The sequence below is a fragment of the Coregonus lavaretus genome, assembly GCF_964263955.1.
Source record: "Coregonus lavaretus genome assembly, chromosome: 25".
Classification (NCBI taxonomy): domain Eukaryota; kingdom Metazoa; phylum Chordata; class Actinopteri; order Salmoniformes; family Salmonidae; genus Coregonus; species Coregonus lavaretus.
In genome coordinates, this window is record NC_140012.1 from 17717401 (window position 1) to 17741662 (window position 24262).

At 46.3% G+C, this 24262-nt stretch overlaps 1 pseudogene across 1 annotated transcript in view; it reads left to right on the forward strand.

Annotated features, from left to right (window-relative positions):
• The window catches only part of LOC311100551 (melanopsin-A-like), a 57576-nt pseudogene that overhangs the window by 25627 nt on the left and 7687 nt on the right, over window positions 1–24262 (forward strand). Inside the window, exon 2 of the transcript in view lies at window positions 23062–23194. The product of the transcript in view is annotated as a melanopsin-A-like (transcript). The remainder of the gene's footprint in view (window positions 1–23061; window positions 23195–24262) is intronic.

Genomic DNA, 24262 nt, shown 5'->3' on the forward strand with positions numbered 1-24262 from the left:
AGTCAAAGGGTGGATTGATAAAGAAATGTGTGAGTAAGATATGACTAAAATGTCACACCCTCAGTTAAACTAATTAGTAGACTAGAGCTTAGAGAATTAATCAAATGTGTTTATATCCCAGCAGCAGAGTATAGACTGGTTCCCAAAACACACAGGGAAAGGGGAGTGAAAGGCTTGCAGGATATTGTGAGGAGGCGATATCTAAGGAATGCAGCCTGCCCTAGCAGGAAGTAGATAAGAACAGTGTGTGTGTGTGTGTATGTGTGTATGTGTGTGTATGTGTTTGTGTGTGTGTGTGTGTGTGTGTGTGTGTGTGTGTGTGTGTGTGTGTGTGTGTGTGTGTGTGTGTGTGTGTGTGTGTGTGTGTGTGACCTGATGGTTAGGAGAGCAGAGGAAAACATGAGCTAAACCCATGTATAGTGGAAATAGCCCGCCTACAGAGGGGTGAGATCTTTCCTCTGACGTGTGCGTATAAAAATATTGTACGACCATTTTGTTGCAGAGTGCTCTCATGAATAAATATGCTGACCATTGCAGGATTGAGTCTTTGTTTAATTTATTTAAACTAAGAGATCTACAACCTTTTGGGAATTATTCAAAGATTCAAGAAGTAGTTGACTTCAACCATCAAGATTAATTGTGCCCGCCTGTGTGTGTGTGTGCCAATCATATTGCAGATTTCACAGAACCCGTTTTATAAAACAAATTGATAACTGAAATTATAATTGTGTTAAGTGTTCATATTTAATTGTGTAATCCTGTGTGTGTGTATGTTCCCAACTCTGTAACCTTCAGAGAAGGTTCCCAGAACGTTCCCCGCTACCTTCATACAACCAAAAGAGAACATTCAAAGAACATTAAGAAAACCGTCCGTTTGAACCTTGGTAACCGTCAGAGTACATTCCCAAAAACTTCAGAGAACATTCCCAGAACGTTCCTAACTTTATAACCTTCAGAGAACGTTCGCAAAATGTTCCCAACTTTGTAACCTTCAGAGAATGTTCCCAGAACATTCCCTGCTAACGTTAAGAAAACCATCTGTTTGAACCTTTAGGGAACATTCGTGCAACGTGGGAACGTACAGTGCATTCAGAAAGTATTCAGACCTCTTCCCTTTTTCCACATTGTGTTACGTTATAGCATTATTCAAAAAAATAATTAAATGCAGTTTTTTCCTCAATCTACACACTATACTCCATGATGACTGGGTGGAGTCCTCTGTAGCTCAGCTGGTAGAGCACGGTGCTTGTAACGCCAAGGTAGTGGGTTCGATCCCCGGGACCACCCATACACAAAAATGTATGCACGCATGACTGTAAGTCGCTTTGGATAAAAGCGTCTGCTAAATGGCATATTATTATATTATTATGACAAAGCGAAAACAGGTTTAGACATTTTTGAATATTTCTTTTTTTTAAACTGAAAAACGTTATCTACATAAGTATTCAGACCCTTTGATATGAGACTCGAAATTGAGCTCAGTTGAATTCTATTTCCATTAATCATCCTTGAGATATTTCTAAAACTTGATTGGAGACCACCATTGGTAAATTCAATTGATTGGACATAATTTGGAAAGGCACATGCCTGTCTATATAAGGTCCCACAGTTGACAGTGCATGTCAGAGCAAAAACCAAGCCACGAGGTCGAAGGAATTGTCCATAGAGCTCCGAGACAGGATTGTGTCGAGGCACAGATCTGGGGAAGGGTACCAAAACATTTCTGCAGCATTGAAGGTCCCCAAGAACACAGTGGCCTCCATCATTCTTAAATGGAAGAAGTTTGGAACCACCAAGACTCTTCCTAGATCTGGCCGCTTAGCAAAACTGAGCAATTGGGGGAGAAGGGCCTTGGTCAGGGAGGTGACCAAGAACCCGATGGTCACTCTGACAGAGCTCCAGAGTTCCTCTGTGGAGATGGGAGAACCTTCCAGAAGGACAACCATCTCTGCAGCACTCCATAAATCAGGCCTTTATAGTAGAATGGCCAAACGGAAGCCACTCCTCAGTAAAAGGCACATGACAGCCCGCTTAGAGTTTGCCAAAAGGCACCTAAAGGACTCTCAGACCATGAGAAACAACATTTTCTGGTCTGATGAAACCAAGATTGAACTCTTTGGCCTGAATGTCAAGCGTCATGTCTGGAGGAAACCTGGCACCATCACTACAGTGAAGCATGTTGGTGGCAGCATCATGCTGTGGGGATGTTTTTCAGCGGCAAGGACTGGGAGACTAGTCAGGATTGAGGGAAAGATGAACGGAGCAAAGTACAGAGAGATCCTTGATGAAAACCTGCGTCAGAGCACTCAGGACCTCAGTCTGGGGCAAAGGTTTGCCTTCCAACAGGACAACGAGCGTATGCACACAGCCAAGACAACGCAGGAGTGGCTTCTGGACAAGTCTCTGAACGTCCTTGAGTGGCCCAGCCAGAGCCCGGACTTGAACATCTCTGGAGAGACCTGAAAATAGCTGTGCAGCAACACTGCCCATCCAACCTGACAGAGTTTGAGAGGATCTGCAGAGAATAATGGGTGAAACTCCACAAATACAGGTGTGCCAAGCTTGTAGCTTCATACCCAAGAAGACTTGAGGCTGTAATCGCTGCCAAAGGTGCTTCAAAGTACTGAGTAAAGGGTCTGAATACTTATGTAAATGTGATATTTCTGTTTTTTTTCTTCTTCTAAATTTGCAATAATTTCACAAAAACGGTTTTTGCTTTGTCAATATGGGGTATTGTGTGTAGATTGACGAGGAAAAAAAACATATTTCATCCATTTTAGAATAAGGCTGTAACATAACAAATGTGGAAAAGGTTAAGGGGTCTAAATACTGTAGGTGCGCTCAGGAGGACAATGGCGAATGTCCACCTCTACGTCCCAGAGCACGTGGGCAACGACTCGAGAATGCGGAATTATTGCTGCACAAGACAGGAACCTCTCCCGTATCGTAGAGATGGGACAGGTCATCGGCTTTGATGTTTTTTAACCTGTGCGATATGTCAGCGTGAAATCGAATCTGGTGAAGACAAGGGCCCACCTGGCTTGGCGCGGGTTCAGTCGCCTCGCTGTCCATATGTACTCCAGGTTCCAATGGTCAGTGAGGATGAGAAATGGATCCTGGGTGCCCTCCAGCCAGTGTCTACTCTCCTCTAATGCTAACTTCAATGCCAGGGGCTCCCGATCGCCAACATCATAGTTCCTCTCTGCAGGAGACAACTTTTTAGAGCAATATGCACATGGATACATTTTCTGTGGATTACCTTGACGTTGGGACAGGACAGCACCCACACCTACAGTCATGGTAAAACTTTTTGAGAATGACACAAATATTAATTTTCACAAAGTCTGCTGCCTCAGTTTTTATGATGGCAATTTGCATATACTCCAGAATGTTATGAAGAGTGATCAGATGAATTGCATTTAATTGCAAAGTCCCTCTTTGCCATGAAAATGAACTTAATCCCCAAAAAACATTTCCACTGCATTTCAGCCCTGCCACAAAAGGACCAGCTGACATCATGTCAGTGATTCTCTCATTAACACAGGTGAGAGTGTTGACGAGGACAAGGCCAGAGATCACTCTGTCATGCTGATTGAGTTAGAATAACAGACTGGGAGCTTTAAAAGGAGGGTGGTGCTTGAAATCATTGTTCTTCCTCTGTTAACCATGGTTACCTGCAAGGAAACATGTGCCGTCATCATTGCTTTGCACAAAAAGGGCATCACAGGCAAGGATATTGCTGCTAGTAAGATTGTACCTAAATCAACCATTTATCGGATCATCAAGAACTTCAAGGAGAGAGGTTCAATTGTTGTGAAGAACGTGTCAGGGCGCCCAAGAAAGTCCAGCAAGCACCAGGACCGTCTCCTAAAGTTGATTCAGCTGCGGGATCGAGACACCACCAGTGCAGAGCTTGCTCAGGAACTGCAGCAGGCAGGTGTGAGTGCATCTGCACGCACAGTGAGGCAAATACTTTTGGAGGATGGCCTGGTGTCAAGAAGGGCAGCGAGGAAGACACTTCTCTCCAGGAAAAACATCAGGGACAGACTGATATTCTGCAAAAGGTACAGGGATTGGACAGCTGAGGACTGGGGTAAAGTCATTTTCTCTGATGAATCCCCTTTCCGATTGTTTGGGGCATCCGGAAAAAAGCTTGTCCGGAGAAGACAAGGTGAGCGCTACCATCAGTCCTGTGTCATGCCAACAGTAAAGCATCCTGAGACCATTCATGTGTGGGGTTGCTTCTCAGCCAAGGGAGTGGGCTTACTCACAATTTTGCCTAAGAACACAGCCATGAAGAAAGAATGGTACCAACACATCCTCCGAGAGCAACTTCTCCCAACCATCCAAGAACAGTTTTGTGATGAACAATGCCTTTTCCAGCAAAAGTGATAACTAAGTGGCTCGGGGAACAAAACATCGACATTTTGGGTCCATGGCCAGGAAACTCCCCAGACGTTATACCCCATTGAGAACTTGTGGTCAATCCTCAAGAGGTGGGTGGACAAACAAAACCCCACAAATTCTGACAAACTCCAAGCATTGATTATGCAAGAATGGGCTGCCATCAGTCAGGATGTGGCCCAGAAGTTAATTGACAAAGGTCTTGAAAAAGAAGGGTCAACACTGCAAATATTGACTCTTTGCATAAACTGAATGTAATTCTCAATAAAAGCCTTTGACACTTATGGACTGCTTGTAATTATACTTCAGGATACCATGAAACACTGAAGCAGCAAACTTTGTGAAGACCAATACTTGTGTCATTCTCAAAACTTTTCACCACGACTCAGGAGTGACTTGCAAAAGTGTTCATCCCCCTTGGCGTTTTTCCTATTTTGTTGCATTAAAACCTGTAATCTAAATTGATTTTTATTTGGATTTCACGTAATGGACATACACAAAATAGTCCAAATTGGTGAAGTGAAATGAAAAGAATAACTTATTTACAAAAAAATGTTTTACAAAAATAACGGAAAAGTGATGCGTGCATACAGTTGAAGTCAGATGTTTACATACACCTCAGTCAAGTACATTTAAACTCAGTTTTTCATAATTCTTGACATTTAATCCTAGTAAAAATTCACTGTCTTAGGTCAGTTAGGATCACCACTTTATTTTAAGAATGTGAAATGTCAGAATAATAGTAGAGAGAATGATTTATTGCAGCTTTTATTTCTTTCATCACATTCACAGTGGGTCAGAAGTTTACATACACTCAATTAGTATTTGGTAGCATTGCCTTTAAATTGTTTAACTTAGGTCAAACGTTTCGGGTAGCCTTCCACAAGCTTTCCACAATAAGTTGGGTGAATTTTGGCCAATTCCTCCTGACAGAGCTGGTGTAACTGAGTCAGGTTTGTAGGCCTTGCTCGCACACGCCTTTTCAGTTCTGCCCACAAATGTACTATTGGATTGAGGTCAGGGCTTCATGATGGCCACTCCAATACCTTGACTTTGTTGTCCTTAAGCCATTTTGCCACAACTTTGGAAGTATGCTTTGGGTCAATGTCCATTTGGAAGACCCATTTGCGACCAAGCTTTAACTTCCTGACTGATGTTTTGAGATGTTGCTTCAATATATACACATAATTTTCCTTCCTCATGATGCCATCTATTTTGTGAAGTGCACCAGTCCCTCCTGCAGCAAAGCACCCCCACAGCATGATGCTGCCCCCCACGTGCTTCACGGTTGGGATGGTGTTCTTCAGCTTGCAAGCATTCCCCTTTTTCCTCCAAACATAACGATGGTCATTATGGCCGAACAGTTCTATTTTTGTTTCATCAGACCAGAGGACATTTCTCCAAAAAGTACGATCTTTGTCACCATGTGCAGTTTCAAACCGTAGTCTGAATTTTTTATGGCGGTTTTGGAGCAGTGGCTTCTTCCTTCTGAGCGGCCTTTCAGGTTATGTCGATATAGGACTCGTTTTACTGTGGATATAGATACGTTTGTACCTGTTTCCTCCAGCATCTTCACAAGGTCCTTTGCTATTGTTCTGGGATTGATTTGCACTTTTCGCACCAAAGTACATTCATCTCTAGGAGACAGAACGCGTCTCCTTCCTGAGCGGTATGATGGCTGCGTGGTCCCATGGTGTTTATACTTGCGTACTATTAAAGCAGACTTGTGGAGGTCTACACATTTTTTTCTGAGGTCTTCTCTGGTCGGGGACAAAGTTGTGGAGAAGTACAGATCAGGGTTGGGTTATAAACAAATATCCGAAACTTTGAACATCCCATGGAGCACCATTGAATCCATTATTCAAAAATGGAAAGAATATGGCACCACAACAAACCTGCCAAGAGAGGGCCGCCCACCAAAACTCACAGACCAGGCAAGGAGGGCATTAATCAGAGAGGCAACAAAGAGACCACAGATAACCCTGAAGGAGCTGCAAAGCTCCACAGCGGAGATTGGAGTATCTGTCCATAGGACCACTTTAAGCTGTACACTACACAGAGCTGGGCTTTACGGAAGAGTGGCCAGAAAAAAACCATTGCTTAAAGAAAAGAATAAGCATACATGTTTGGTGTTCGCCAAAAGGCATGTGGGAGACTCCCCAAACATATGGAAGAAGGTACTCTGGTCAGATGAGACTAAAATTAAGCTTTTTGGCCATCAAGGAAAACACTATGTCTGGCGCAAACCCAACACCTCTCATCACCCCGAGAACACCATCCCCAGAGTGAAGCATGGTGGTGGCAGCATCATGCTGTGGGGATGTTTTTCATCGGCAGGGACTGGGAAAATGGTCAGAATTTAGGGAATGATCTATGGCGCTAAATACAGGGAAATTCTTGAGGGGAAACCTGTTTCAGTCTTCCAGAGATTTGAGACTGGGACGGAGGTTCACCTTCCAGCCGGACAATGACCCTAAGCATACTGCTAAAGCAACACTCGAGTGGTTTAAGGGGAAACATTTAAATGTCTTGGAATGGCCTAGTCAAAGCCCAGACTTGAGAATCTGTGGTATGACTTAAAGATTGCTGTACACCAGCGGAACCCATCCAACTTGAAGGAGCTGGAGCAGTTTTGCCTTGAAGAATGGGCAAAGGGGGGGGGGGGGGAGAGAATAGTTATGCACGCTCAAGTTTTCTGTTTTTTTTTTCTTATTTCTTGTTTGTTTCACAAAAAAAATTATTTTGCATCTTCGAAGTGGTAGGCATGTTGTGTAAATTCAATTATACAAACCCCCCAAAAATACATTTTAATTCCAGGTTGTAAGGCAACAAAATAGGAAAAATGCCAAGCGGGGTGAATACTTTCGCAAGCAACTGTGCTTCTGAAGCGTCGACCTCCACCACGACAGGCAGCGTAGGATATGGATGTTTGAGCAACGGGGCGGAGTTGAAACTTCCCTTCAGTAGGCGGAAGGCTTCGTCAGCTGCAGGATTCCACCCTAACTTCCGGGGACCAACCTTGAGGAGAGTAGTGAGAGAAGAGGCGATCAATCTAAAGTTCTTAATGAATCGGCGGTAGAAGTTGGCAAACCCCAAATAACTTTGTAACCCCTTATGGTGGTTGAGACTGGCCATGACCTGACAGCATCCACCTTCTTCTCATCCATCACGACTCCTTGTGGGCTGATCTGGTAATCCAAAAAGGAGACATCCTCCTGATGGAATTTACATTTCTCCGCTTTGATGTACAGTTGGTTGGCCAGGAGGCGTTCCAGGACTACTTGGTTGTGAGCGATGTGATCCTCCAAGGTAGGCTGGGTCGTCGATATACACGACTACCTGGTGTCCAAGCATGTCCCGGAACCCCTCATTGATAAATGCCTGGAACACCAACGGAATATTGGCTAATCCAAAAGGCATCACCAAGTACTCGTAGTGACCAGACATCGTGCTGAAGGCCGTCTTCCATTCATCCCCCTCCCGGATGCGGATCAAATTGCAGGCACTCCAAAGGCCCAACTTGGTAAATAAAACGGGCCCCGCGGAGTTGTTCGATCGCGGCCGGCACCAACGGGAGAGGTTAGTGGTACTTCGTGGTGATGGTATTCAGATTTCTGTAAACGATGCACGGGTGCAACTCTCAGTCCTACTTGACTGTTAGGGCCCTTTAAAATCTGGATAAATGTTTGACTACATTATTGTTACGTCTACTCCTGCTCTCCCGTTCCAGCGCTCAACGTCACCGGTCTACTAACCACCGGTCCTGGCAACCCAAATGCACTCTAGCAAACTTCAGACGGGCCTGGACATGTACTGGCTTAAGCAGGGGGACACGTCTGGCACTGCAGGATTTGAGTCCCTGCCGGCGTAGTGTGTTACTGATGGTAGGCTTTGTTACTTTGGTCCTAGCTCTCTGCAGGTCATTCACTAGGTAATTTTTATCTTAACTCTGCATTGTTGGAAAAGGACCTGTATGTAAGCATTTCACTGTTAATCTACACTTGTTGTTTACGAAGCATGTGACAATAAACATTTGATTTGATTTGAAAGACAAAGAACTCACAATGAAAAGAGACAAATGGTTGTTGACGTTCATAAATCAGGCAATGGGTAAAAAAAAAAAGAATGAAAAAACAAGTATACAACTTAAACTATTAGGGCAACATTAACCACTGGAACACTGGTAAACTTGTCTGATAGAGGACACATGTATCTTGTCCCCACGCACAGTGAGGAAGATGGTTTGGGAGGCAAAGAAATGTCCAACAGCCACAGTTGGAAAATTACAGGACTTGGATGCATTTTGGGCTCACCAAGTCTCCAAATCTACAATTAGACGCCATCTCCATGCCAATAGCCTATTTGGAAGGGTTGCCATAAAAAAGCCTTTATTGAGAGCAACCAACAAATGTAAATGCCTGGAGTTTGCTAAACGCCATTGGCACTTGGATTGGAACCGGGTGCTATGGTCAGATGAGACAAAAATAGAGCTCTTTGGCCACACACACCAGGTGGGTTTGGCCTCGAAAGAAGGATGGATATGCAGAAAAGAACCTCATACCTACTACAATATGGTGATGGATCTTTTATGTTTTGGTGCTGTTTTGCTTCTGCTGGCCCTGGGGCCCTTGTTAAGGTCAACGACATCATAAACCAGGACATTTCAGCCATAAACCTGGTTGCCTCTGCCAGGAGGCTGAAGCTTGGCCGCAAGTGGATTTTCCAGCAAGACAATGACACCAAGCACACAACAAAATCTACAAAAAAAGGTCATTGGTAAATAAACAAGTCTCCGGACTTGAACAACATTGAAAACCTGTGGTTTGAATTGAAGAGGGAAGTCCGTAAGTGCAGACCAAAGGATATCAAGGATCTGGAAATATTCTGTATGGAGGAATAGTCTAAGAGCTCCAATCTCATAAAACATTATAAAAAAAGGCTGTGCTGTTATCCTTTCAAGGGGAGGGTGCACATAATATTGAAAACAGGGGTAGCAATAATTTTGACACCTATTCTTATTTTCTTATTACTTGTTTGCATACAATATAGCTCAGTATTTGTACTGAACAAAAATATAAATGCAACATGTAAAGTGTTGGTCCCATTTTTCATGAGCTGAAATAAAAGATCCCAGAAATGTTCCATACTCACAAAAAGCTTATTTCTTTCAAATTTTGTGCACAAATTTGTTTACATCCCTGTTAGTGAGCATTTCTCCTTTGCCAAAATAATCCATCCACCTGACAGGTGTGGCATATCAAGTGGCTGATTAAACAGCATGATAATTACACAGGTGCCCCTTGTGCTGGGGACAATAAACGGCCACTCTAAAATGTGCAGGTTTGTCACACAACACAATGCCACAGAAGTCTCAAGTTTTGAGGGAGCGTGCAGTTGGCATGCTGACTGCAGGAATGTCCACCAGAGCTGTTGCCAGATAATTTAATCTTAATTTCTCTACCATAAACCACTTCCAATGTCATTTTAGAGAATTTGGCAATACGTCCAACTGGCCTCACAACCGCAGACCACGTGTAACCACGCCAGCCCAGTACCTCCACATCCGGCTCCTTCACTTGCAGGATTGTCTAAGACCAGCCACCTGGACAGCTGATGAAACTGTGAGTTTTCACAACCGAAGAATTTCTGCACAAACTGTCAGAAACCATCTCAGGGAAGCTCATCTGCATGCTCGTTGTCCTCACTAGGGTCTTGACTTGACTGCAGTTTGGCGTCGTAACCGACTTCAGTAGGCAAATGCTCACCTTCGATGGCCACTGGCACCCTGGAGAAGTGTGCTCTTCACGGATGAATCCCGGTTTCAACTCTACCGTTGTGTGGGCGAGCGGTTTGCTGATGTCAACGTTGTGAACAGTGCCCTGTCGTGGCGGTGGGGTTATGATGTGGGCTGGCATAAGCTACGGACAACGAACACAATTGCATTATATATGGCAATTTGAATGCACAGAGATACCGTGACGAGATCCTGAGGCCCATTGTCGTTCCATTAATCCGCTGCCATCACCTCATGTTTTAGCATGATAATGCACGTCACCATGTTACAAGGATCTCTACACAATTCCTGGAAGCTGAAAATGTCCCAGGTCTTCCATGGCCTGCATACTCACCAGACATGTCACTCATTGAGCATGTTTGGGATGCCCTGGATGGACGTGTACGACAGCATGTTCCAGTTCCCACCAATATCCAGCAACTTCGCACAGCCATTGAAGAGGAGAGGAACAACATTCCACAGGCCACAATCAACAGCTTGATCAACTGTATGCGAAGGAGATGTTGCGCTGCATGAGGCAAATGGTGGTCACACCAGATACTGACTTGTTTTCTGATCCACGGCCCATTTTTTTTTAAAGGTGTCTGTGACCAACAGATGCATATCTGTATTCCCAGTCATGTGAAATCCAAAAAAAGGACTTCACGTGTCGTTATCGTTTGTTGTTTTGTTCGTGTTATCTCTATAGATAATAAAGTATGTTCGCTCATCACGCTGCGCCTTGGTCCACTCACTCTAACGATCGTGACAGAAGATCTCACCATACCAGGACCAAGCAGCGTGTCCAGGAGCAGGCAGCCTGGACATGGGAGGAAGCGCCGGGTAAGGAGCTGGAGAGGTTGGCGATGGCCCAGGTGGGCCAATTGTGGTCCTGGGAGGACATGCTCGGGGGAAAAGGGCCATGGGCTAAGATTAAGGCCCTGGCGAGAGAGGAGCAGCGGCGTCAACAGTGTCGTCGTCGGACGGACGAGAGGCAACCCCAAACATTTCTTAGGGGGGGGCACACAGCATGGGCGACTGGGCAGCAGGAGGCTGCCACAGGGCGAATTGGGAGATTAGGAGAGGAGGCCACCGGGTTTGGGGGGCCAGAAGGCAGGTTGGCAGAGCCTGGATGGAGAGCAGAGCCAACTCCCCGTACTCAGGCATGGCAGCATGAGACTGGGCAGGTTCCGGGGTATGCGGAGCTGCGTACTGTGCCACGAGTGGTCCGGCATAGTCCGGTACGTCCTGTGCGAGCACCCCGCACGTGTCGTGCGAAGGTGGGCATGCAGCCAGGACGGAGTGTGCCGGCTCAGCGCTCATGGCCTCCAGTGCCTCTCCTCGGTCCCGGATATCCTGCGCCAGTGTCACGTGCTGTTATGCCAGTACGGGTACACAGCCCTGTACGTCCTGTGCTGATGCCTCACACAGAGTGTGTGAAGGTAGGCATTCAGCCAGGACGGGTTGTGGCAGCTCTTCACTCCAGGCCTCCTATCCGTCTCCACAGCCCGGCCCGGCCTGTTCCTGCTCCTCGCACCAAGTCTCCGGTGCGCGTCGCCAGCCCAGCCCGGCCTGTTCCTGCCACTCGCACCAAGCCTAGGGTGTGCGTCGCCAGCCCGGCCCGGCCTGTTCCTGCCACTCGCACCAAGCCTACGGTGCGCGTCGCCAGCCCGGCCCGGCCTGTTCCTGCCCCTCGCACCAAGCCTACGGTGCGCGTCGCCAGCCCGGCCCGGCCTGTTCCTGCTCCCCGCACCAAGCTAATGTTGCGCGTCGCCAGCCCGGCCCGGCCTGTTCCTGCTCCCCGCACCAAGCTAAGGGTGCGCGTCGCCAGCCCGGCCCGGCCTGTTCCTGCTCCCCGCACCAAGCTAAGGGTGCGCGTCGCCAGCCCGGCCCGGCCTGTTCCTGCTCCCCGCACCAGGCCTACGGTGCGCGTCGCCAGCCCGGCCCGGCCTGTTCCTGCTCCCCGCACCAAGCTAATGGTGCGCGTCGCCAGCCCGGCCCGGCCTGTTCCTGCTCCCCGCACCAAGCCCCTGGTGCGCGTCGCCAGCCCGGCCCGGCCTGTTCCTGCCACTCGCACCAAGCCTACGGTGCGCGTCGCCAGCCCGGCCTGGCCTGTTCCTGCTCCTCGCACCAAGCTAATGGTGTGCGTCGCCAGCCCGGTCCGGCCCATTCCTGCCCCTCGCACCAAGCCTACGGTGCGCGTCGTCAGCCCGGTCCGGCCTGTTCCTGCTCCACGCACCAAGCCAGGGGTGCGCATCGTCAGCCCGGTCCGGCCCGTTCCTGCTCCACGCACCAAGCCAGGGGTGCGCATCGTCAGCCCGGCCCGGCCTGTTCCTGCCACTCGCACCAAGCCAGGGGTGCAAGTCGTCAGCCCGGTACGGCCCGTTGCTGCTCCACGCACCAAGCCAGGGGTGCGCATCGTCAGCCCGGTCCGGCCCGTTCCTGCTCCACGCACCAAGCCAGGGGTGCGCGTCGTCAGCCCGGTCCGGCCCGTTCCTGCTCCACGCACCAAGCCAGGGGTGCGCGTCGTCAGTCCGGCACAACCCGTGCCTGGGTCACCGGTGCCTGTTCAGGTACCGGTCACCGGCTCCACACCGGAGCCTAAGCTATCCGCTCCTACGATGTCCAGTCCAGCTCCAGCCAGCGGGGCCAGACCGGACCAGGGGCGCTACGGGGGGATGGTTGAAGGGTGGGGGTCAAGCCCGGAGCCGGAACCGCCTCCGAGGAGGAATGCCCACCCAGCCCTCCCCTGTTTGGTTTATGTTGAGGCGCGGTCGCAGTCCGCGCCTTTGGGGGGGGGGGGGGTACTGTCACACCCTGGCTCTGGGGACTCTATATGTTGAGCCAGTGTGTGTAAATTCTATGTGTTCTATTTCTATGTTGGCCAGTGTGGTTCTCAATCAGAGGCAACGAGTGTCAGCTGTGGCTGGTTGTCTCTGATTGGGAACCACATTTAAACAGAGAGAGAGTTAGTGAGAGTGTGGAACTGAAGGAGAGCACTCTACTAACGGGTTTTCCCTTCTCCCTCTCTCTCTAGCTATTTGACTTGCACTAACCCGTGGCCAGAATGAGCTCACGCTCGCCACTCAGCGCGGGCAGCATCCCCACACCAGACCCGTCTCTTGCGCCTCGGAACATCAGCTCTGTGAGCACGCATCGCCTGATGGAGCTGCCGCCGGCGTCCACCTCGGTAGGCTGGTTGACCGATAAGTTATCTATTTCACTTAAGTTATTTATCGTTTATTTGGTTATTCTCTGTGTCAGAATAGACCATGGTGTCATCTCTTTTAGGAGAGAGAGAGACCTGTCACTAGAAGGCAGCAATCAAACATGTGTTAGGGTATTGTTGATGAAACAAGTTTACTGGAGAACGGAGACCAAGTAGAGACTTTCGGACAAGGTGGATGATTGTATAATATAAGGCAGTTTATTCAGAGGTAAAGATATCTGTAAATAGCGTGCACGGACCCGTTCGTCAATCTCGTAGGGAGATATCTGAGAGCGCGCCCAAAACATTGTGTGCTGACATTTTATACAATAAAATAAAGTAGGTTGATTCTAGTAGTTCTGATCTTCCGATTGGTCCTGATGAGTTGGTCGAGGTCATCTCCATTGCATTGGCTCTGAGTCGGGTTCTCTGTCTTCAGATGTTCCTAAGAGAAGGGGTTTTTTGTGTGTGTGTGCTTAACAATGATGATGTGTGTGTATGTGTGTGTATGTGTGTGTATATGTGTGTGTGTGTGTATGTGTGTGTGTGTGTGTGTGTGTATGTGTGTGTATGTTTAACGATGATGATGTGTGTGTGTGTGTGTGTGTGTGTATGTGTGTGTGTGTGGGGGGGTGTGTGTGTGTATGTCCTCAGAGCAATAACTCGTGAGTTTGGGAGAGCTGAGAGACCTATGGCGTGGGTGTTGTCCATAGCCACCTGCTGATAAGGCCGACAAGATAGAAGTCTTTGTGCATTGTATTAAATCCCAAGGCCCAACACAAGATGGGTTATGCACAAGATTTTAGTCAGACCAAGCTATAACATAATATATTTACTACGACAGTATACCATACCTATATAACATCTACATTAGCCTAGGCTATACAGAGGGGTTGATTGATGTTGTAACGGAATGCCCCGGTTTTCTGCGTGCACCGCTATCCCACTGGTACGTGGTGCGTAAAAGTCTGGCAGCTCTGGAGAGAGAGGCTGTTTGATCGAAATTTTATCTTCGGTATCCTGTTTCGTCTCCTCTCCTGTCGACAGGTGTTTTGTTGTGATTTAGGATAATAACAATAGCCTATGTAGCGCATCTGTGATTTATGCTATAATAATAGCGTACATATAGCACACTGTGGATTTGCCATCTTTTTAACCGTCATTCAAGTGATTGAATAAACTTTATTTAGTCCCATGTGTAGGCTATGTATGGGCTTACAAAGTACAAACAACTTGCTACTATGTTTATGAAGTGAGTAGCCTACACTGTAAAGGGGTTGACAGTATCTTACAGACTTCTCAGTGGCAAGTAAAATTCTGAATTTCATTTTACAGTACACCTACTGTAATATAAATATGGTATCAAATCAAGTACTGTGTAATGACACAGTACAATACCGTAACATTGACTGTATTATAGTGTAAAAAAGTAAACGCTACCATAATCGGAATGAATGAATTAATTAATAAACGAAATTCATTGAGGTGATGGTTTGTATTTCACAGTATTTTACTGTAATTAAAAAGGATTGGGGCAAGCAGGTTGACTGTTAGGTAAAGTGTTTACACATTACAGCATATTAATGATTATTTGGTGTTTTATATTTGCACTTCTAGAGGCCTTGAAAGGATTCCAAACTGCTCACCCCTTTAAGGTTTAAGACTTGCTGCCACTCCAATCTGTCCCCTATACATTTAACATTTCATGGGGCACTATAACCACATATGAGTTAAATTGGTACAGCATTCTCACTCACGGGTGCACCAAATAGGGGTGCAACAAATATAGCCTCTTACAAGGCACAACTCAAAGTATGATAATGAGCCAGAAACAACAATACCATGCACCCACTAGTGGTCAAAAGGTTTTTGGCACTCCAAAGATATGGTATGGTACTGTATTCTGTGGGGTGGAATTACAGCACCATTCCAAATACAGCAATGCACCATTATTTACAGTATGCTGCAGTAACACATCACTGTTTTTTACTGTTAATAATACCTGAAATTAGTTTTCCGTTACACTGTATGTGTTGTGTTGACTCGAGCCTGACTCGCACATCAGGTGCTGCTCATTCAGCTGCGCAAATGAGTGAATGAACATTAGAGAGAGAGAGAGAGAGAGAGAGAGAGAGAGAGAGAGAGAGAGAGAGAGAGAGAGAGAGAGAGAGAGAGGCAGTGGTGGCGGGAATCAGAGCCTCGGAATCATCCACGAGCACAAACCCGTGTTTCCCAAATGATGAACAAAATCAATAAATAATTAACCAAATCAATCATATTATGTCCTAATCAATGTAGAGGGCTGGGGCTTTCCCAGAACAATCTGTTAATTAGGCAACAGAGAGCCTTGCACCCACTGTGCTCCACTATTGACAGTGTGTGTGTGTGTGTGTGTGTGCTTCTGCGTGCCTGCGAAAGCTGAGTCCTTTATTGATGTACAACAACTCATTTATCCACTAGTTGTTATGGACATGGCCTATAAAGACAATACAGCTACAGGATCAAGTGACTCTCTTCAGACACGAACAATGGACCAAAGAGATATATCTTCTTTAGATGTGGTTAGAGTCTGGGTCATGGGTTAAATTCAGTTAATGCAATCTTGGTCAGTGGGCCCGGCAACACAAAGGGGCAAATGGGGGTGTTGCCACCTAAGTTGAAACTTATGCTCCCTCAGTTTTAGTTTTATCTCCCTATAGGCCTATAACAACTTTTTATATTTAAATAGATTTGCTGCTATTATCCGAAACGTCTTATCCATCTTCCAAACCACACTCTCTCTCCATGCTTCGGGTAAACTGTTGCTGTTGCATTACGGCCATAGAAATATAATCCATAGAAGGGATTTCCACTTCTAACCCTGTCAATTTGACTGGTAAACCCATGGGTACGCTCACAATGGCTGCCAGACCTGACTTGAATGGGCATGTCCGTTGTATGGATTCTATGGATTCTATGTCTATTGTTGTATCAGCCTTTCCCAAATTTCTAAATACAATCATGGGAAAAAGTAGTTTGGAAAGCAAATGCCTACTGCTGAAAAGAGAAGACTAATCTGTCTGTAGAAGCTACCAACATTTTTTCTCAACAACTCAAACATTTTAGTGTATAGTACTGTTTTTCAACGTAGCCAGGGATGGGCTAAAATTAGAAAATATAATTAGAAAATACAATGTAGATCAATGTATGATCAGTGTATCAAAATAACCTACTAAATAGTTGTATTTTTAAATGTATTTAAGTAAAATGCATGTATTTTGTATTTTAAATACAGAAATACATTTGCACGAAGCTGGCTGGAACAGCAACAACATTTTATGTAACGGTTACAGAAACGATTAACTTTCTATAACTGTGATACACTATACAATGCATTCGGAAAGTATTCAGACCCCTTGACTTTCTCCACATTTTGTTACGTTACAGCCTTATTCTAAAATGGATTAAATCGTTTTTTTCCCTCATCAATCTACACACAATACCCCATAATGAGAACGCAAAAACAGGTTTTAAGAAATGTTTGCCAATGTATTCAAAATAAAAAACTGAACTATCACATTTACATAAGTATTCAGACCCTTACTCAGTACTTTATTGAAGCACCTTTGGCAGAGATTACACCCTCGAGTCTTCTTGGATATGACGCTACAAGCTTGGCACACCTGAATTTGTGGAGTTTCTCCCATTCTTCTCTGCAGATCCTCTCAAGCTCTGTCAGGTTGGCTGGGGAGCATCGCTGCACAGCTATTTTCAGGCTCTGGCTGGGCCACTCAAGGACATTCAGAGACTTGTCCTTGGCTGTGTGCTTAGGGTCGTTGTCCTGTTGGAAGGTGAACCTTCACTCCATTCTGAGGACCTGAGTGCCCTGGAGCAGGTTTTCATCAAGGATCTCTCTGTACTTTGCTCCGTTAATCTTTCCCTCGATCCTGACTAGTCTCCCAGTCCCTGCCACTGAAAAACATCCCCACAGCATGATGCTGCCACCACCATGCTTCACCATGCCACTCATGTGGGCATCATTACAAATCTCTTCTGCACGCCTGAACCACTTGTCCACCGCAGGAGCGTTGGTCTGGCTCCAGGTCCACGGAGCCAGGGCTGGTTGATAACCCAGAACACACTGGAAGGGAGTCAGCCCGGTGGAGGAGTGACGCAATGAATTCTGGGCGTACTCCGCCCAGGGAAGGAATCGGGCCCACTACCCCTGCCGGCCCTGGCAGTGACTCCTCAGGAACCTCCACAGCTCCTGATTCATCCTCTCCACCTGCCCGTTAGACTAAGGCCAGTACCCAGAAGTGAGGCTGACCGTGACCCCCAGCTTCTCTATTAAGGCTTTCCATACCCGTAAGAGGAAAGGCGATAGAGCTAAAGTTCTTGATGAAACGGCGGTAGAAGTTGGCAAACCCCAAAAAACGTTGTAACCCCTTTATGGTGGTTGGGACTGGCCATGACCTGACAGCATCTACTTTCTTACCATCCATCATCACTCCTTGCGGGCCGATCTGGTAACCCAGAAAGGAGACAGCTTCCTGATGGAATTGGCACCTCTCTGTATTGACATATACAGTGCTATGAAAGTATTTGCCCCCTTTCTAATTTTCTCTACTTTTGCATATTTGTGATACTGAATGTTATCAGATCTTCAACCAAAACCGAATATTAGATAAAGGGAACATAAGTGAACAAATAACACAACAATTAAATATTTATTTCATTTATTTCATAAACAAAGTTATGCAACACCCAATTCCCCTGTGTGAAAAAAGTAATGGCCCCCTTACACTCAATAACTGGTTGTGCCACCTTTAGCTGCAATGACTCCAACCAAATGCTTCCTGTAGTTGTTGATCAGTCTCTCACGTCGCTGTGGAGAGATTTTGGCTCACTCTTCCATGCAGAACTGCTTTAACTCAGTGACGTGTGGGTTTTCAAGCATGAACTGCTCGTTTCAAGTCCTGCCACAACATCTCAATTGGGATTAGGTCTGGACTTTGACTAGGCCATTCCAAAACTTCCAATTTGTTGCTTTTTAGCAATTTTCATGTAGACTTGATTGTGTGTTTTGGATTATTGTCTTGCTGCATGACCCAGCTGCGCTTCAGCTTCAGCTCACAGACGGATGGTCTGACATTCTCCTGTATAATTCTCTGATACAGAGCAGAATTCATGGTTCCTTCTATTAAGGCAAGTTGTCCAGGTCCTGAGGCAGCAAAGCATCCCCAAACCATCACACCACCACCACCATGCTTGACCTTTGGTATGATGTTCTTACTGTGGAATGCAGAGTTTGGTTTTTGCCAGGCATAATGGGACCCATCTCGTCCAAAAAGTTTAGCAGTATGCTTAGGGTCATTGTCCGGCTGGAAGGTGAACCTCCGTCCCAGTCTCAAATATCTGGAAGACTGAAACAGGTTTCCCTCAAGAATTTCCCTGTATTTAGCGCCATCCATCATTCCTTCAATTCTGACCAGTTTCGCAGTCCCTGCAGATGAAAAACATCCCCACAGCATGATGCTGCCGCAACCATGTTTCACTGTGGGGATGGTGTTCTCGGGGTGATGAGAGGTGTTGGGTTTGCGCCAGACATAGCGTTTTCCTTGATGGCCAAAAAGCTCAATTTTAGTCTCATCTGACCAGAGTACCTTCTTCCATATGTTTGGGGAGTCTCCCACATGCCTTTTGGCGAACACCAAACGTGTTTGCTTATTCTTTTCTTTAAGCAATGGCTTTTTTCTGGCCACTCTTCCGTAAAGCCCAGCTCTGTGGAGTGTACGGCTTAAAGGGTTCCTATGGACAGATACTCCAATCTCCGCTGTAGAGATTTGCAGCTCCTTCAGGGTTATCTTTGGTCTCTTTGTTGCCTCTCTGATTAATGCCCTCCTTGCCTGGTCCATGAGTTTTGGTGGGTGGCCCTCTCTTGGCAGGTTTGTTGTGGTGCCATATTCTTTCTATTTTTTAATAATGGATTAAATGGTGCTCCATGGGATGTTCAAAGTTTCAGATATTTTTTATAACCCAACCCTGATCTGTACTTCTCCACAACTTTGTCCCTGACCTGTTTGGAGAGCTCCCTGGTCTTCATGGTGCAGCTTGCTTGGTGGTGCCCCTTGATTAGTGGTGTTGCAGACTCTGGGGCCTTTCAGAACAGGTGTATATATACTGAGATTATGTGACACTTAGATTGCACACATGTGGACTTTATTTAACTAATTATGTGACTTCTGAAGGTAATTGGTTGCACCAGATCTTATTTAGGGGCTTCATAGCAAAGGGGGTGAATACATATGCACGCACCACTTTTCCGTTATTTATTGTTTCGAATTTTTTGAAACAAGTTATGTTTTTAATTTCACTTCACCAATTTGGACTATTTTGTGTATGTCAATTACATGAAATCCAAATAAAAATCCATTTAAATTACAGGTTGTAATGCAAAAAAATAGGAAAAACACCAAGGGGGATGAATACTTTTGCAAGGCACTGTATGTCCATTATAAAGTGCTGCTCTGCCTTCTTAACAACACTATCGCATCTGGACTACTGTCCAGTCGTGTGGTCAGGTGCCACAAAGAGGGACTTAGGAAAATTACAATTGGCTCAGAACAGGGCAGCATGGCTGGCCCTTAACTGTACACGGAGAGCTAACATAAATATGCATGTCAATCTCTCATGACTCAAAGTAGAGGAGAGATTGACTTCATCACTGCTTGTTTTTGTAAGAAGTGTTGACATGCTGAATGCACCAAGCTGTCTGTTTAAACTACTAGCACACAGCTCGGACACCCATGCATACCCCAAAAGACATGCCACCAGAGGTTCCTCTTGTCCAGGTGGGAAAGGGAAGTGTGGATTGCAATAGAGATTGCATCATCTGTGGATCTGTTGGGGCGGTATACGAATTGGAGTGGGTCTAGGGTTTCTGGGATAATGGTGTTGATGTGAGCCATGACCAGCCTTTCAAAGCACTTCATGGCTACAGATGTGAGTGCTACAGGTCGGTAGTCATTTAGGCAGGTTATCTTAGTGCCCTTGGGCACAGGGACTATGGTGGTCTGCTTGAAACATGTTGGTATTACAGAGTCAGTCAGCGACATGTTGAAAATGTCAGTGAAGACACTTGCCAGTTGGTCAGCACATGCTCGGAGTACACGTCCTGGTAATCCGTCTGGCCCTGCGGCCTTGTGAATGTTGACCTGCTTAAAAGTTTTACTCACATCGGCTACGGAGAGCGTGATCACATAGTCATCCGGAACAGCTTGTGCTCTCATGCATGCTTCATTGTTGCTTGCCTCGAAGCGAGCATAGTAATTTAGCTCATCTGGTAGGCTTGTGTCACTGGGCAGCTTGCGGCTGTGCTTCCCTTTGTAGTCTGTAATAGGTTTCAAGCCCTGCCACATCCGACGAGCGTCAGAGCCTGTGTAGTACGATTCAATCTTAGTCCTGTATTGACTCTTTGCCTGTTTGATGGTTCGTCGGAGGGCATAGCGGGATTTCTTATAAGCATCCGGGTTAGAGTCCCCCTCCTTGAAAGCGGCAGCTCTACCCTTTAGCTCAGTGCGGATGTTGCCTGTAATCTATGGCTTCTGGTATGTACGTACGGTCACTGTGGGGATGACGTCATCGATGCACTTATTGATGAAGCCAGTGGCTGATGTGGCGTACTCCTCAATGCTATCTGAAGAATCCCGGAACATATTCCAGTCTGTGCTAGCAAAACAGTCCTGTAGCTTAGCATCTGCGTCATCTGACCACTTTTTTATTAACCGAGTCACTGGTGCTTCCTGCTTTTGCTTATAAGCAGGAATCAGGAGGATACAGTTATGGTCAGATTTGCCAAATGGAGGGCGAGGGAGAGCTTTGTATGCGTCTCTGTGTGTGGAGTAAAGGTGGTCTAGAGTTTTTTTCCCTCTGGATGCACATTTAACATGCTGGTAGAAATTAGGTAGAACGGATTTAAGTTTCCCTGCATTAAAGTCCCCAGCAACTAGGAGCGCTGCCTCTGGATGAGCGTTTTCCTGTTTACTTATGGCCTTATACAGCTCATTGAGTGCAGTCTTAGTGCCAGCATTGGTTTGTGGTGGTATATAGACAGCTATGGAAAATATAGAAGATAAGTCTCATGGTAAATAGTGTAGTCTACAGCTTATCATGAGATACTCTACCTCAGGCGAGCAAAACCTTGAGACTTCCTTAGTATTCGATTTTTTGAACCAGCTGTTGTTTACAAATATACACAGACCGCCACCCCTTGTCTTACCGGAGTCAGCCATTCTATCCTGACGATGTAGCGTATATCCCGCCAGCTGTATGTTATCAATGTCGTCGTTCAGCCACGACTCGGTGAAACATAAGATATTACAGTTTTTAATGTCCCGTTGGTAGGATAACCGTAATCATAGGTCGTCTACCTTATTTTCAAATGATTGAACATTGGCTAATAGGATTGATGGAAGAGGCAGTTTGCTCGCTCGCCGTCGGATCCTTACAAGGCACCCCGACCTACGTCCACGATATCTCCGTCTCTTTCTCATGCGAATGACAGGGATTTGGGCCTTGTCGGGTGTCTGTAGGATATCCTTCGCGTCCGACTCGTTGAAGAAAAGATCTTCGTCCAATACGAGGTGAGTATTCGCTGTCCTGATATCCAGAAGCTCTTTTTGGTCATAACAGACAGTGGCAGAAACATTATGTACAGAATAAATTACAAATAACGCCAAAAAACACACATAATAGCAGAATTGGTTAGAGGGCTGTAAAACGGCAGCCATCTACTCTACCCTCGAGTGCCCTCCATGCCACAGCTCTCCCCTCGGCTCGTTCTTTTTCAGCCAAGGGAGGGAGACAAATTGCCAGTCGCCACCAAGTGCGGTCACCAATTTCCAGTGTCACTACACTGTCTCTTTAAATAAAACACCTCTGTAGCAACCAGGCGTCTTGCCAAGGGCACAGAGCAAAAATACTATGAAAGAGCAACTCGTTCTGCCACCACTAGTGGGAGCCCATGCACCACTGATGAGCAAGAGTCAGCCTCCACCGTGGGCTGCTCGCCAAGAGAGTAGACAACTGGTGCGCATGTGCAATCTCGCCTAGGGTCCTATCCATAGTTACCAAGGGCTACAGACTGCAGTTTGCTCTGAGACCTCCTGCCTTCAACGGCATTCTGGAATCAGCTGCGACCGGCAACTCAGCACACATACAAGAGCAGGAAATCTCCTCTCTTTTAAGCTAAAGGGCTATCAGAGTGATACCAGAGGAAGAAAGCCATCTCAGCTTCTAATCCTGGTACTTTCTGGTTCCCAAAGGGTGGTGGGGGGGGGGATGCGCCCCATTCTGGACCTTCGGGTCTATCTGAGGAAGTTAATGTTTTGCGTGCTTATACCGAACGTACTGTCCCGTTCCATTCGTCCAGTCGACTGGTTCAAGTTATTTATCAGAAATTGACAAAGAGAAAAAAATAGAACAATAATGTAAATGTGCATGTACGATTACTAACCCCTTCTTCTCATTCCTCCATCTCCTTCCCTCTCTCTCTCCCCATCCCTGTATCCTCTACCTCCACTCTCCTCTCCTCTCCCTTACTTTCTCCCTCCTTTCCCTCTCCTCTCTCCCACTCTCTCTCCTCCACCCTTCTCTCTCTCTCTCTCTCCCCCGTACCTCCCTCCGTCTCTCTCTCCAGGAGTAAGAGGTTGCGTACTACGGCCAACATGTTCATTATTAACCTGCGTTAACAGACTTCCTCATGTGTGTGACTCAGACCCCCATCTTCTTCATCAACAGCATGCACAACAGGTGGATCTTTGGAGAAAAAGGTAACCATATAAATAGGATTATGAAGATAACACCTTGGAAGAGAAGGGCAAATGACTTCCTAGAGGTTTAATGACAACTAATGAAGTCCTTCCATTCCTGGAGATTCGACCGTTACTTTGTTTGGAGTCCTCTCTCTCTTTATCACTCTCTTTTTATCTCTCTCTCTCTCTCTCTCTCTCTCTCTCTCTCTCTCTCTCTTTCTTTCTCTGGGGATGACAGTGTACTGATGCTAAATAATAGGCCTTTCTACTCTTCCTCCTGAATTAAATCAATAATAAGCTGTATTGTGTTCCTTTGATGAACTTCATGCTTAAAGCTGACTAGAAGAGGATTGTTTTTCCCTTGGAAGTCATTGCACATCATTGGATGCATGATAGAACATAAGAGTATGTACTGCAATTTTTCACGATGCTGGATGCTCCTTGTCTGAAGACTCCTACGGAATTTAATTTGGCTGCTTTGTCTATCGCTACATACATGCAGTCTGAGCCTACCATCGCAGAAGTTGTAAAAACAAGTAATCGGCGATTGGATCGTCTCTAATCATCACTAAGCTCGGGGCCCTGGGTCTGAACCCCACCCTATGCAACTGGGTTCTGGACTTCCTGACGGGCCGACCCCAGGTGGTGAAGGTAGGCAACAACACCTCCGCCACGCTGATCCTCAACACGGGGACCCCACAGGGGTGCGTGCTCAGCCCCCTCCTGTACTCCCTGTTCACCCATGCATGTCTCCAACTCAATCATCACGTTTGCTGATGACAACAGTGGTAGGCCTGATTACCAATAACGACAAGACAGCTTACAGGGAGGAGGTGAGATCCCTGGTGGAGTGGTGCCAGAAAAATAACTTCTCCCTCAACGTCAACAAAATGAAGGAGCTGATCGTGGACCTCAAGAGACCGCAGAGAGAGCACGCCCCCATCCACATCGGTGGCTGATGACCCGAAATGGTCCATTCACACAGACAGTGTCAAATCAAATCAAATCAAATCAAATCAAATTTTATTGGTCACACGCGCCGAATACAACAGGTGCAGACATTACAGTGAAATGCTTACTTACAGC